At 39.0% G+C, this 15,381-nt stretch overlaps 1 pseudogene; it reads left to right on the forward strand.

The window, feature by feature from the left end:
• The first annotated feature begins 8,873 nt into the window (after positions 1 to 8,873).
• On the forward strand, positions 8,874 to 9,554 carry LOC123380055 (annotated as a pseudogene).
• Positions 9,555 to 15,381: the final 5,827 nt, after the last annotated feature.

Raw genomic sequence — 15,381 nt, forward strand, 5'->3', positions numbered from 1 at the left:
ACTTCATGAGCATTTGAATCCATGGCAAGTACACTTTCAAGTAATAAAACTATTTCTGATAAATGGCACTAACAATGTTTGTAATGTGATAAAAACCTGAAACAGCTCTTCAGATCTGTAGAAGATATTCCTGTTGGCTAGGGGCCATTTTAAAAGCCAGGGGCAAGAGAAAAGGTGAATTTGCATTGCCCAGTGAGACTGGGATCTCTAACAAGATGGGTGACAAGTTTTCTGTGGGATAAAAAATGCAATGATGTCAACCACAAACACGAATTCACAGAAGCACCACAGCTAAGCAACCTAAGAATGTTAGGATGAGATCGGGGGCTCTCTGTTTGAGTCCCGTCACCTACATGTACGCTGATTTTGAACAATTTCTTGAACTGCTTCTTGCCTCCATCTTCTCATCTCTAAAATAGGGATGATAATAAAATGCTTCTTTCATAGAACCGCTTGAGGAGTAAATGTGCTAATATCTTATTCAGTCTCTTCAATTTTGACTAGGAGAAAAATGCAATCTACTATATTCTCTTCTAAAATACTCACACTATTGTATGGCAAATAGTAGATGCCAAACACATTTTAATTTCTATATATGAAATTGGAGGTCACCTAGAGGTTTAATCTAAGGTGAACTATAGCAGTGGACTGGTTCTATTATATCCTATCTTGTGCTTATGCCCAGTACCTGTCCATTTCAATACAGAAAATAAAAAGCCACTCAGCATGATTAATCAATCCTCTTGCAACTGCGACCAGCCTGGAGAAATACTTTTGAAGAACTACAAAAAACTGGCAGACTTTTTCCCCCTCTTATCTTTGACTTTTTCAAATAAATCTCTTTCAGTGCATCCTTTTCAAATGTTTTACCTTCAAAATATGTCTGTTTCCTTCTTGTTCTCAAATAGAAAACATATTTGCAGTACCGGATCAGTCATGTTTTATGATAAAGTATATACACAAAGCCAGAAGATTTCTGCCATTTAAACTGGTATCTTAGTACTTTAGAGAATCTGAATAATTATAATCTCAGTCTTCAACATTCACATCTTCACCTGGAAAATGTCAGCAAATGCAATAATAATGTCATTATGCCACAGGAATTGAACAAAAAAATACTCTCCAGAAATTTGGTATGAATTTAAATTGCTGGCGGTACGAGCAAGTGTTTTCTCCTTATACTTCTTTGAAGAAAAGCCTCCTAAATGGGCAGAACTGAAGATAAAAGGTGCCACTAGGGCAGCCCGGGAAGAGACGCTTTCCAAAAGTTTATGCCCACGGATATGGACATGCACATTCAATACATACAGGCATTCATGAGCAACTATCAAGCAGGGGCATCTGGTAGATCAATCCCCCCCCAACCCCCAGTGAAGCTAGCACAGGAAATGAAAATGCCTCCCCAAATACCAGTGTGCCAGAAGACATAATGAGAAAGAGGCAGATCTAGACTATGAAACCACAACATCAAAGGCAAATTTATACTAAGAAGATTAGATAGGCAGATTTGCATCCAACTAGTTTCAGTCTGAAATAAGCCAACGTGGAAAAAGATTTCATTTTCAAATGTCCATTACAATTTCAGCTAAGTACCAAGATCACCTCTAGAGAAATACAAAGAAGCATAAGCCATAAAGGCACATTTTTCTCTTTTAACCCAACAGTTTCACTCTGAAATCAGTGAAGAAAAATAAGGCAAGCATCCAAGATTCTCACTCTCATATAGTCACTAAATAAATATACATTCAGTTCCTACAGTGGGAAAGGAATCATCCAGAATTATCGTTTCATAATCCACTAGATCTACATTTAAAAACTTAGTTACGCTCTGCTTAAATGTTTACAGGCAACAGGAAGATCGGATTTATTTTTTTTTATTTTTAAGATTCTGACTTGAAACTGTCCATTACAACTGCTGTAAACCTGCAAGAGTCATGAAAATTGAATCTTAATTCAGTGCATAGTAACTTTACAACTGTTGGGTGTTAGGAATTAAGCAAGAGAAACAGGTCAAGGGGAGTAAGACTGCTAACTAACTCAGGGGAGTCGGCGAGTCGTACTAGAGAGAGCCACAGGAATACTTCTGCAATCCTCCAAATTACTGAAGCCAAGCCCGTCGTGTCAAACAAGGCTGTCTCTCCCTGAGAAACAACAAAAAAAAAAAAAAAAAAGAAAGAAAGAAAAGAAAAGAAAAGAAAAAAAGTTGCAGAGTAGACAAAGACACAAGAGAATGAAATTGGAAGTCTTCCGATGGCAAATTATTAATACCTTCTCTTTGAGAAATTGCAAGCAGGCAGAAAAAGGTCTAACCTGAAGAGAAGGATCAAAGACGGAAATAAAAGCTTTGATGCCCAAGTTGCTCTGTAGCCCCCACAGCACTGTGAAGCCCGGGAGTGCAGCCAGGAAGATTGTTAACTCCAAAAAAAAAAAAAAAAAAAAGTGCGGGATGAATTGGTACTTAATCCCTGCGAGGATACAGGAGTGGTATTAGGTAGTGATTAGCTGCTTCTGAAATTTAGTGAGGCCATTTAATTTGAAGCTAGGTATTTATATTTCTTTAGATTTTGCTCTAGAGTTTTTACATCTTTAAAAACATATGCTAGGGGCGCCTGGGTGGCTCAGTCGGTTAAGCGTCCGACTTCGGCTCAGGTCACCATCTCGCGGTCCGTGAGTTCGAGCCCCTTGTCGGGCTCTGGGCTGATGGCTCAGAGCCTGGAGCCTGCTTCCGATTCTGTGTCTCCCTCTCTCTCTGCCCCTCCCCCATTCATGCTCTGTCTCTCTCTGTCCCAAAAATAAATAAACGTTGAAAAAATTTTTTTAAAAAAAACATATGCTAATGGTGGTGATTAGTCGATATGAATGTTTCATTTGAATAAAAAGTGTATTTCTCAAAAGAGAACATTATCGATTGGGTCATGTGAATCAAGTGGAACGAAGCTACCCATCCCAGGAAAAGCTCAGCTGAGGCTGCTGAGACAGCCACAGCCTTTGCTGTGCTGTTCAGCCTGGGACAAGGACCCAAACTGCTGATGTAATGGCTCAAACAAAAAGAAACCGCCTTTTAAGCCTAATTTTGCAGACTCACACTTAAAGCTACACAGCAAGGTAAATAAATTTCTGATCACTCCATTAATTCACTCATTCAACACACACATTTAAAGCTCAGTTTGTTTCAGGCCCCTTGGTGGGAGCCAGGTTGAAAGATGCTAAGGTTGGACCTGGCCTCAGAACTGCCATCTATAGATCACAGAACCTCAGACTTTGAAGTGATCTTAAAGGTTGTTTTCTTCCCCTACTAGTCAGTGTTAACTTGGCAAGCCCTTTTATGCCAATCCTACCATGTGCTCAATCATAATCTAGTTCTGTATCTTCAGCAAGAGGAAACTTGACACCTCCCTATTTCGACAGTTATTCCTTTTTTTGTTTAAGAAAAAAAAAATATTAAAAAAAAGTTAGAGTTGGGCTCAATGTCATGTTCCTAAATAAACAAACAACAGAAGAAATAATCATCTTAATAAAGCCTCTGGATTCGATTTCATGCATTTTCTTTTTGCTTAGCAAAACTGTGTGACTTGGCAAATGGCACACATACATTCTCTTTGTTAATGATATCAAAAGACTGTCTTTATGTGAAGGCCTGTTTAGAATCACAATATTAAGTCTCACCTACTGATTCCCAGATGGTTCCCACAGGTAACATTTTATAACAGAGATAAGTTGAAGCCAGAAGGAGCCTGATGTACTTTAAAGCCACAAAGAAATCTCTTGAAAGTCAGCTTTCTGTCTGACCTTACTTCTTCCAGGACTCAACAGGGTCAGGATAGTATATACTGTACTCTATACAACAGGGTAAGGAAGTCAGAAAATACCATTTTGAACAAAGAAGGAATGTTTTGGTATAGTGGACCTTCAGGTAGGATCGGGACCACCTTTCCTGAATTTTGAAATGCTGTATGCTTGCTGCTATTGCCACTATTTTTCTTGAATGTAATCTTTACTATTCCATTATAATAAAATACAATTGATCCAGAATGGTCAAAAGCAGTCTCATTCTCTGAAACAATTTAATTACCTTAAGGTCACATACATTTTAGAAGGATTTCAAAATATTTAAAAAGGCAATAAAACATTTATTACTAGCTCATGCCAAACAACATATTGTTTAAAGCTTCAGAAGGCACTTAACCATTTCTCTTCACCACCAAGAAAATTTACTATTTGGAGCATTTCACTTTTCTGGCCAAAAGATCTGCTGTCCAAATGCCTGGTACAATGACTTGTTGAGTTAATGAATCAATGAATGCATGTATGTATCAATGAGTGAATGAATGAATATGTAATATCTCCAACTTTAAGTATCATCATGTCAGTGACTTCATTAAACTTCATTTTTTTTCAGTTCATGCAAAATCTCACCTTTCATTTCCTATTTATTAAACTATTAGATGTGTTCAGCTTTAATTTCTTTGTTACCTAGCTTTTCTTATTTGTTAGCTGACTATGAAGGAGACTTCTTCACCATAAAGTATAATATTTTCCCTAATGCATTTATAAAATTTTAATCCTACTTGCAATAAACATTTTTTTCAAGTGACACTTGTAAATACCATGTTTCCTTCTTTAATTGTGCCGTAGTCATAAAGTGGGACTATCTAAATAAGAAAAACACTTGATAAAGGAAAAAAGACTTTGAATTGCATTTTTCAAGACATAGTCAATATATTAACTTCTATGTTTCTTACAATAGCACATTAGTCTTAATTTCCATTTCCTCCAGTAGAAGTATAATTTGCTTCCTTTTAATTTTAATATCCATTATGCTCTCTCCTTTTCTTGTATCCTTTTGCATTATGGCTTCCTCTACAGGTGCCATCAGCATTTATACATAATTCTCTAAGTTAGCAATGAACTTACCATTAAGATTATCCAATATTGAGACCTTCTCTACCCCACTGCTAACCATACATTTTTTATTAATTTTTTAAATGTTTTAATTTATTTTTGAGAGAGAGAGAGAGAGAGTGAGGGGAGGAACAGAGAGAGAAGGAGACACAGAATCCGAAGCAGGCTCCAGGCTCTGAGCTGTCAGCACAGAGCCCAACGTGGGGCTCGAACTCACGGACTGCGAGATCATGCCTGAACTGAAGTCAGACGCTCAACCGACTGAGCCACCCAGGTGCCCCTCTGCTAACCATACGTTTATATAGTCAAGGCATTTGAGCCTTTCATTGAGCCTTTCATTTCATTTGAGCCTTTCACTGAGCCTTTCATTGTACTTTTTTTGTTTCTAGGTAAGTGGAGATTATCACAGTTGATGTGTTATTTCGGTATTTCCTTCTTTGTATATGAGAGCATCCCAACGCCAGCAACCACATGCTTTCTCTATTCTATGAGAGAGTCTCGGTCCACAGTGGACATTTACTCACATTAGGACTAAAATGAGAACAATATTTCTCTATGAAACTCCAAGTGAATGGCAAAGAAGCCACAACAACCATATATGTAGACTGCAGGGGGAAAACAGTTTTAGTTTTCTCTTCAGGTATTCCTGACACGTTCTTCAGCCAGCTGTAATATATTCTTGCTTAATTCACAGATTTATTTTGACCCTTTTCCAAGGTTAGATGTAATATAAGCATCTCAACATTGCCAGCAATTGTAGTACCCTGGAGAAGATTATTTGTGATAAATGAAAGCTAAGCAGGGGTCACTAGAACTCACAACAGAACAAAACATATCATCTCTTCTGTCAAAATGGAAAAAAAAATAGCCTTTATTTGAGTTACACAACTAAACCTCCAGTTGTTAAATATTCTTTAGCATGTAGTCTTTAAAACCATTACAACGACTTCAACTAATATCCATTCAAAATGCAGGCAGTCTCTTAAATCTTCAGGTCTCTTGCACTTTAGTCTCCTACTTCCCACATCCCCCAGTCTCCAGCATTGTTTAGAACTAACAGATTATAAAAATGTTATTTTTGCACTTGCCTTCTGTGGTTTGCCATCTGATTCAATAAATGGGTGAGTTAAGCCATTACTTTCAACCCACTTAGGCAATCCAGACACTATTGTTTTTCAGCAATGATGAGGAAAGCCCTCATCCAGTACCATCCTGCACAACTGAACAACCACAGAATGTTACTTAATTCTCCACGTGCCCCACACTCACTAGGAAGCAGAACAAAGACTCAAAGCACTTTATTTTTGAAGGAGAAAAAAAGTGAGAAGAGACTTTTCCTCTGACAGAGTTTAGCCAGCTGAGAAGTTAGAGGGAACAGTCCCCACAAGAGATTATCTTCACTTCTAACACCAACTGCAAGTTCAGGGGGTTCCCAAAACCATCCTTATGTGCAATGACTTGTTAGAAGGACTCACAATAGTCACTCAAAGCTATTATATTAAAATTGGTCAGGGGTATCTGAGTGGCTCAGTCAGTTGAGTGTCTGACTCTTAATTTCGGCTCAGGTCATGAACTCACGGTTCATGAGATTGACCCCAGTGTCAGGCTCTGCACTGACAGTGTAGAGCCTGTTTGGGATTCTCTGTCTGTCTGTCTGTCTCTCTCTCTTTGGCTCCCTGCTCTATCTCTCAAAAATAAATGAATTAATGAATGAATTAATAAATGAATGAATGAATAAATAGATAGATAGATAAATAAATAAATAAATAAATAAATAAATAAATAAATAAATAAATAAATAAATAAAATTGGCCAAGGAAAGAAGTGAATAGGGCAGAGTTGGGACGTACCACAGTGGAGCTTCCAATGTCCTCTGTAAAATCAGAGCATGTGACTTCTCTGGCATCGGCATGTGACAACATGTACGGACTATTGGACTGCTGCCAGTCAGGGAAGTTCAGCTGAGTCCCATGTAAAGAGTTTTTATTGAGACTTCATTACATAGACATGATTGATTCACTGATTGCTCACTTAGTTGATCTTAAGTTCCAGTTTCCAGCCCCTTTGGGAGCAACCTAAAACCCCTACCGATGTTGTTGGTCTCTCTGGTGTGGCAAGAACCTCAAACTAAGACTAGCCAAATGTGTCCAGCCCTCACCCTAAGTCATTTGTTAGACTATCCAATGACCCAAAGCCCCTGTCAGATATGACATTACAAGGGCTGAGAGATTACTTCCCAGAAACTGAGGTCAAAGTGCAGAACTCTTTTTGCCTAATGTTAAATTCTTTCCTGCAGATCTTCACCTTTTCATTAGCCTTTGATTTGGGGCATTTATCTCAATGGTAAACATACTCATTATGGTTGTAACTATGCTCTTAGGCATTCCAAAGGCCAGGGGAGATTTATTTAATAAACTAGAGATTAAGAAAGCTAATTTATGCTTTATGCCTGGAGGTGAGAGAAGGGAGGGCGGGGGGCATAAAATGCAGTATGAAGCCCAGTTGGAAACACAGACTTTGGCATTATGAGCTTGAACAAACATAGCAGGAGTTCTTTCCCTCATTGGCAATAATGAAGGAGTGAACTGTCACCAACTACTACCACTTGCCTGGCAGGTGGCAGACACAGCTGGTTCTGCACCTCTGAGTGGAAAGAGCATGAACAGTAAGTAGTCTACACAGAACATTTGTTGGAGGGATTCCTCAAAACTCCCCCTACAAGATCGCCGCATCTGCTGACTGCCAGCTCTATGTCACCATTTAGGTGAAGCACTGTGTTTTCACTGTTAAAATACAAATATGTTAAACCAGAAGTCTCCATGAATACTTCAGTTTGAGGCTGTTTACTGGGGGAAGTAATGGAACTCAATTCTGATGGATGAAAGGGAGAAAAGAGAAAATTTTGAATTATGAAAACTGCATGGAGGCCTAAATGGAAAAAGATGAGAAAGAATTAAAAAGGGGCCCTACGGGCCTGTGGCAAGCCCTGCTGACCCCCCAGGTAGCTGGGCGACAATAGCATAAAACACTAGAGTAACGATCTGGGTTGAAATCTTGGCTCAGCTACCAACAAACTGTGATTTGGACACATCAATTAAGCTTCCTGAGTCTCTGTCACCTCGATTCTAATTTGAGAATAATATGAACTCCCTCACAGAGTGGGTGTGAGGCTTAAATGAGATAACATATGGGAAAAGCACCTTGTTAAATGTGGTTTTTTTAAACTACTATATAAGTATGTTATTATTAGTTGAGCAGATTGGAAAAATAGCTTTAGCTTTTTGATATCTAATTTCGGATATATATATATATATATATATATATATATATATATATATATATATATATTCCCCAGAGCAATTGAGTGCTACAAAATAATAATGCTTCAAGAATATTAATAAAAAAAATAAAAATACTTCAAGATAGTTCCATAAAAAGGTCTATATAGTCACATGGCTCCAGAATACACTGGCATCTAGACAGTCTTTTGAGAGAATCACAATATACATTACCACATTGAAGGTTCTGGACGCCCCTACAAGAATGAACCCAATATTAGGCTGTTTGACATAGAATTTCCCAAACTGTTCCAAAGACAGAAACGTCCTTTCCTCTAACACTTCTTAAAATTCAACTTGGTTGGTGGGGGGAGGGTGGGCAGTGCCTGTGTGGCTCAGTTGGTTAAGCATCCGACACTTGATTTTGGCTCAGGCCATGATCTCAAAGTTCATGGGATCAAGCCCTGAGTCAGGCTCTGTGCTGACAAGCATGGAGCCTGCTTGGGATTCTTTTTCTCCCTCTCTCTCTGCCCTGCCTCTGCTCATGCTCTCTCTCTCTCTCTCAAAATAAATAAATAAACTTTCAAAAATCCAACAGAAACAGTGATCCAGAGAATAAATTTTGAGAAATATAGCTCTTTTTTATGGTACCTCGGAGGCAACAGTCTGCTTTTAAGATGAAGCTGAACATCTTTCCCAGCTACTGGCTGCCAGAAACTCATTGAAGTGCATGGTGAATGCAAACTTGATACCTTTTATGAGAAGCCTATGGCCACAGAAGTTGCTGCTGATGTTCTGGGTGCAGAATGGAAGGGTTACATGGTCTGAATCAGTGGTAGTGATGACAAACAAGGCTTCCCCATGAATCAGGGTATCCACCTGCTGCCAAGTAAGGGGCATTCCTGCTACAGACCAACAAGCACCGAAGGAAGACCGTGCGAATCTGTTTGGGGTTGCATTGTGGATGCCAATCTCAGTGTTTCCATTTCTGCACTCACTGATACCACTGTGCCTCACATCTCCTGGGGCCCAAAAGAGCTGGCAGAATCCGCAAACTTTTCAATCTCTCCACAGAACATGACATCTGCCAGTATGTCGTGAGAAAGCCCTTAAACAAAGGAGGCAAGAAATCTAGAACCAAAGCACCCAAGACTCAGTGTCTTGTTACTCCATGCACCCTTCAACACACACATCAGTGTATTGCTCTGAAGAAACAACATACTAAGAAACATAAGGAAGAGGCTGCAGAATATGCTAAACTTTTAGCCAAGAGAATGAAAGAAGCCAAAGAAACACACCAGCGACAGATTGCCAAGAGATGGATGCTGTCTTCTGAAAGCTTCTACCTCTAAGTCCAAGTCCAATCAAAAATGAGACTTTCCCAGAGTAACAGATAAACAAGATCAGACAGCAAATACCGAAACAACATTTGTTTGAGACACACAGTAAAGCAGACTATTCATGTTTAAAAAATATAATATTAAGGCATCATGTTCTATACATCCAACTTTTCACTATGCTTGACCAGTAAGGAAGAGGATGCCTTGCGCAGATGCTCCTGTTGAGAACAAGGTCCGAATCTGTGTAGCTAAATCTCTACCTTCAATATCACGCACTTTCAATTCTCTTGACGATCAATACTCTCCTCCATTTGTGTAACCTAGAATTTGATTTTTATTTTGCATTGTCTTTCTCTTGTCTTCTATTTTGCCTCTTTCAGGAAATGTACCCTTAAATCTCTGTCAAAGAAGCCTGTGATCATTTTACTGAGTACCCAGGACTGTTTTGTCTGGAGAACAGCACTGAGGTAGCAGGCCCTGCCCTCCACATGCTTCCTCCCATCTCCTATCCCCACTGGCCAAATCCAGACTCACTCAACTGTGCTGAGAGCAAGAATCTTGGAGAGAAGCTTCATTTTTCTTTACACAACATAAGACACCCTGATCACTTAAAGGAATTTTAATAATTGATTATCATACAAGTCGTTTCTAACATTGACCAGACTAAACTCTAGCAGAAAAGAGTGAAATGCTCCATTCCACCTATAGCCGTTACTAATAGACTTTTATTATAGATTAAATAATTTATGGTTTCAAAAAGAACTAAGAGTGGGGTGCCTGGTGGCTCGGTCAGTTAAGCGTCCAACTCTTGATCTCAGCTCAGATCTCAGTCTCAGAGTTGTGAGTTCAAGCCCCGTGCTGGGCTCCACACTGGGCATGGAGCTTATATAAAAAAAAAAAAAAAAAAGAGAAAGAAAGAAAGAAAGAAAGAAAGAAAGAAAGAAAGAAAGAAAGAAAGAAAGAAAGAAAGAAAGAAAGAGAAAAAAAGGATAAACAAAACAAAAACTAAGAACTGAAGTTGCATTACCCAAACCAAGTGATACATTCCCTAAGGTCTACCATATCTTCAAATTCAAATGTGAAGCAAAAACTCATCTACACTATTCTTAAAAAAAAAAGTGAACCATATTCTGCAGTAGAGCATGTTAACTTTTTTTTATCCAGGATCTCTTTTTTCAAACTATGTTCATCAAGTTCCTTAAGAGAAAATAGGACTTAAACTTATAGTCAAAAAAACCAAAAAGAGGCAGTTTTTTTTTTTTTTGAGAGAGAGAGAGAGAGAGAGAGAGACAGAGAGAGAGAGAGACAGAGAGAGAGAGAGAGACAGAGAGGAATACAATGAGCAGGGGAGGGGCAGAGAGAGGAGGAGAGAGAATCCTAAGCAGGCTCCGCACCATCAGCGCAGAGCCTGATATGGGCTTGAACTCACAAACTGTGAGATCATGACTTAAGCCAAAACCAAGAGTCAGACACTCAACCGACTGAGCCACCCAGGTGCCCCTCTTGGTTTGTTGTTGTTGTTTATTTGTTTTCATAATAGCCATTCTGACTAGTGTAAGGTGGTTATCTCATTATGGCTTTGATTCCTGATAATGGGTGATGTTGAGCACCTTTTCATGTGTCTGTTGGTCATTTGTATGTCTTCTTTGAAAAAGTGTCTATTCAGGTCCTCTGACCATTTTTAATCAGATTGTTTGGTTTGGTGCTGAGTTGTGTAAGTTCTTTATATATTTTGGATATTAACCCTTTCTTGGATACATGATTTGCAAATATATTTTCCCATTCAGTAGGTTGTCTTTAGTTTTGTTGATTGTTTCCTTTACTATACAAAAGCTTTTCATTTTGAGGTAGTCACAGTAGTCTACTTTTGCTTTTTTTTTCCCCCTTGCCTCAGGAGACATATCCATAAATATGTTGCTAAGGGTGCTATCCAAGAGATTACTCTTAGGAGTTTTAAGGTTTCAGGTCTCAGATTTAGATCTTTAATCCATTTCATTTTTGTGTGTGGTATAAGAAAGTGGTCCAGTTTCATTCTTCTGCACGTAATGTCCAGTGTTCCCATTTCTTTTCCCCCATTGTATATTCTTGTCTCCTTTGTCAAAGATTAACTAACCATATGGGTTTATCTCTGGGCTCTCTGTCCTGTTCCATTAATCCATGTGTCTATTTTTGTGCCAGTCTCAGACCGTTTTTATTACTATGGATCTGCAGTATATCTTGAAATCTGGATTCAGATGCTTCCATGTAGCTGTATCTTTAAAACACACTTTACATATAAAATGCCCATCTTAAAATCTTCAGTGGCATTACACATCTGAGGAGCTGCAATCCAAACTATTTAGCTTGGCAATAATGAGTAGCATGGCATTAATCTACAGTCTTATTTGCCACAACTTTCCAAGTCTAACTCTCTACCATGACCTCATTCCTGTGCCCCTTTTAAGGTATTTCTGACAAAACATTCAACATCATTCATTATAATGATTTGTTTTCCTGTCTCCATAACTGGAGTACAGACTTTGCGATAGTACAGCCATATATTTCTTACACAGGTCACAGTCATTCAATACATATGTGTATAATGAACACAATTTTAAATGAAAAGAATCATTAAGTTCATACTTTTTGTAGGAAGACTTTTTTCTCAGCATACTGATCAGGTCTAAACACTAAAAAGTATAAATCCCTTTTAGAAATGTGGTATCAACTACATTTTTCGTAAACAAGAAAGTGTTATACACTTTAAAGAAACAGCATCACACAGTGGTTGAAAGGACAAAATGGAGAGCTGGACCGCCTGAGTCCACACCCTGGCACCATCATTTGCTACGTGTATGATCTCAGCTAAGCTCCCGACCCTCTCTTTACTGCAGGTGCGCCATCTGTAATAGGGGGCTATTAATGGCACTTACCTTATAGGACTATTGTATTAAATGAGGCAACATGCATGAAGCATTTAGGACAACATCTAGTATGTAGAAAGCATGATTTATGAGTTAGCTATTACAATCATTGTTACCTACCTACAATATTTTCTAGTACATCATTAATTACACCCTATAGAATCATACAAGCCTCAGTTGCGCTAGGTCATTCTCCTGTAAGGTCGTCATATTCACAACATCAGGAAATTCTCAGGCAGTCTTTTTTAAATTGCATCTTATGTTTACTAACACTAGCCATGCAAAGCATACCTGCAAGGGTGTATTAGTAAAAGCACTTTTAATTTTTTTAAGTTTTTTAATTTATTTTGAGAGAGACAGAGACAGTGGGGGGGAGCAGAAAGAGAGGGAGAGAAGGGGAGAGAGAGAGAGAGACAGAGAGAGAGAGAGAGAGAGAGAGAGAGAGAGAGAGAGAGAGAGAATCCCAAGCAGGCTCTATGCTGACAGCACAGAGCCCAATACGGGGTTCAATCTCACAAACCATGAGATCATGACCTGAGCCGAAACCGAGAGTCAGACACCTAACCAACTGAGCCATCCAGGCGCCCCAGTAAAAGTACTTTTAAAGCTGCTATGTTGAAACAGTGTCAGAGTAGTACATTTTCTGCATGGATTCCAAAGAATAGAATGCCTCATTAGTGGGCTTACAAGAAGATGTCAGATAGTTATTGCTTTACTTTCCTCATAAATGGTCTACCCGTCCCTTCACTGCACTTGTCTCAACCCCTTTCAATACTGCCATATCATTCTGTCAAGTTATGTGAAGCAGAATGCAGTCACCTTAATACAGACTTGCTACAACCCTGTTGAGGGCTTAAGGCTCTCATGCAATGCATCTTTGTAGGGAAAACAAAATAATACTGAGTTTTACACTGCCAGCTCATGCTAAGGACACATATCAACATATCTCCGTAATATAACCTGTTCTGTTTCATACGGTTGCCTAACAATGCTCATTTAGGACTGCAGATTAGTAAGTGTGTTCAATTAATGATTTTGCATTTTTTCCAAATTAAATCTCCTTCCCACACTAATTTTATAATTCAATTAAAAATAAGTCATCAAATTTCTTAGCATCATTTGCTCTTTATAAACCCCCTGCCATTTTTTCTCCATTTTCATTGTTTCAGTAGGCCTACTGCTGACACGAGGCTGTAGATTTAAAAAAAAATGTTTTCTAAACCTCCTATATTAGTTTGCCAGGGCTGCTGTAACAAAGTACCACAAACAGGGAGGCTTAAGCCTCCGAGTGTTATTGTCTCACAGTTCTGGAAGCTAGAAGTCTGAGATCAAGTTGTCTGCAGGGTTGCTTCCTTTTGAGGGCTGTGAGGAAAACTCTTTGCCATGCCCTTCCTCTAGTAGCTTGCTAGCAGTCCTCGGCTTCCCTTCACTTGTAGGTGTATCACTGCGATCATCTCCCCATGATATTCTTCCTATGTGCATGCCTCTGCCCAAATTTCCCCTTTTTCTTAGGACACCAGTCATATTGGATTAGGGGACTGCCCTGCTCCAGTATCATCGCACCTTACTAATTACATCTGCAACATCCATATTTCCAAATAAAGTCACATTCTGAACTACCAGGGATTAGGATTTCAATATAGAATTCCCAGGCAGGGAGGGGGGACACAATTTAACCTATGCCACTTCCCAAATTCAAAATGCTCTTGTAGACAAGTCATTGCGAAAATCCTTTGGTCCAACTTCCTATCCACCAAGAACAGATACATCATGCAGAGAGCTCACTGGACTCCTTGAGGAACCTACTGGTTGATTCCAAACCACACCTGTGACCCAACACCTAAGGTTTGCTCAGACTTCCCAAAGGATAGGAAGCAAAGCAACAACAGCAGCCTTTTCCTCTTCACACTGTGCACTTCCTCTAAAGATTCTCAGAGAATTTATGGTCAACCAACGGAAGTAATGCTTGGATAATGTTTTCCAAAGTACAGATCGCATGCATTATCACATAGACTCTCACAAATAACAACCTAGCAGACAGGCAATTATGTTGAATATTTTTATAAAGGGACCATGACTTGAAGGTTAAGCTTGTAGGCTCTGAAGCCAGAACACATGGATATGTATCTCATATCTCCTGTTACCTGGTTGTTTGACCTTGGACAAGTTTGTATCCCTCTGTCAGGTACAACAATGTGGTAAATAAGAGTGTTTACTTCAAAGACTTATTTAAGGATTGATAATTTAATCCATGTAAATCGTTGAGAATAGTGTCTGGGACCTGAAAGGTGTTCAGAAAAATGTGAGCTATTATTATTTTACAAATGATGACACTGAGGCTGGGGGATATAAGATGACTTCTTCAGGATAAGAAGTCAGTGATGAGACAACCTCGGTGCCAGACCTTCCAAGGGCTTTCTATGTTATGAGACAGCACTCCAGCAACACTTCATCTTGAAAATGAAACAGACATCAAACTTTGAAGTAATGGAGATACCAGGGACTCTGACACAGGAGTGGAGAAACACCCACTACTGTTGTATGCTCAAGAAATCCCAAATGTTGGACTGGCTGCTCAGATGCTAAATTTAGGGAAGACAAAGTCCCTGCAGAACCCCATCCGTTAAGCCATTTGTGCAGACAGTTCTGAAATAGCTGGTTTGGCTGGACCAAGAAAAGCTGAGGGACTGCTGCCCTGAACCTAAACCAAGTCACATTTTTTGCCACATCCCAGACACATCTCTTATTGCAGCCAGGAGAATTACTTTTATTATTGTTGTTGTTGTTATTATTATTATTATTATTATTTATTCAGTTTGCTGTGTTTTTCATGTCTCTGGGAAATATTCTATTTCCTATGCTGAATCTCATATTACTGTTCTGTTTATCTCTAAGAATGAGTTGTGTTTTGTATTTTCAACTCTTCTAAGAAACCTTCTGACATCACCTGGCATGTCA

This window comes from Felis catus, chromosome C2 (assembly GCF_018350175.1).
Source record: "Felis catus isolate Fca126 chromosome C2, F.catus_Fca126_mat1.0, whole genome shotgun sequence".
NCBI lineage: Eukaryota > Metazoa > Chordata > Mammalia > Carnivora > Felidae > Felis > Felis catus.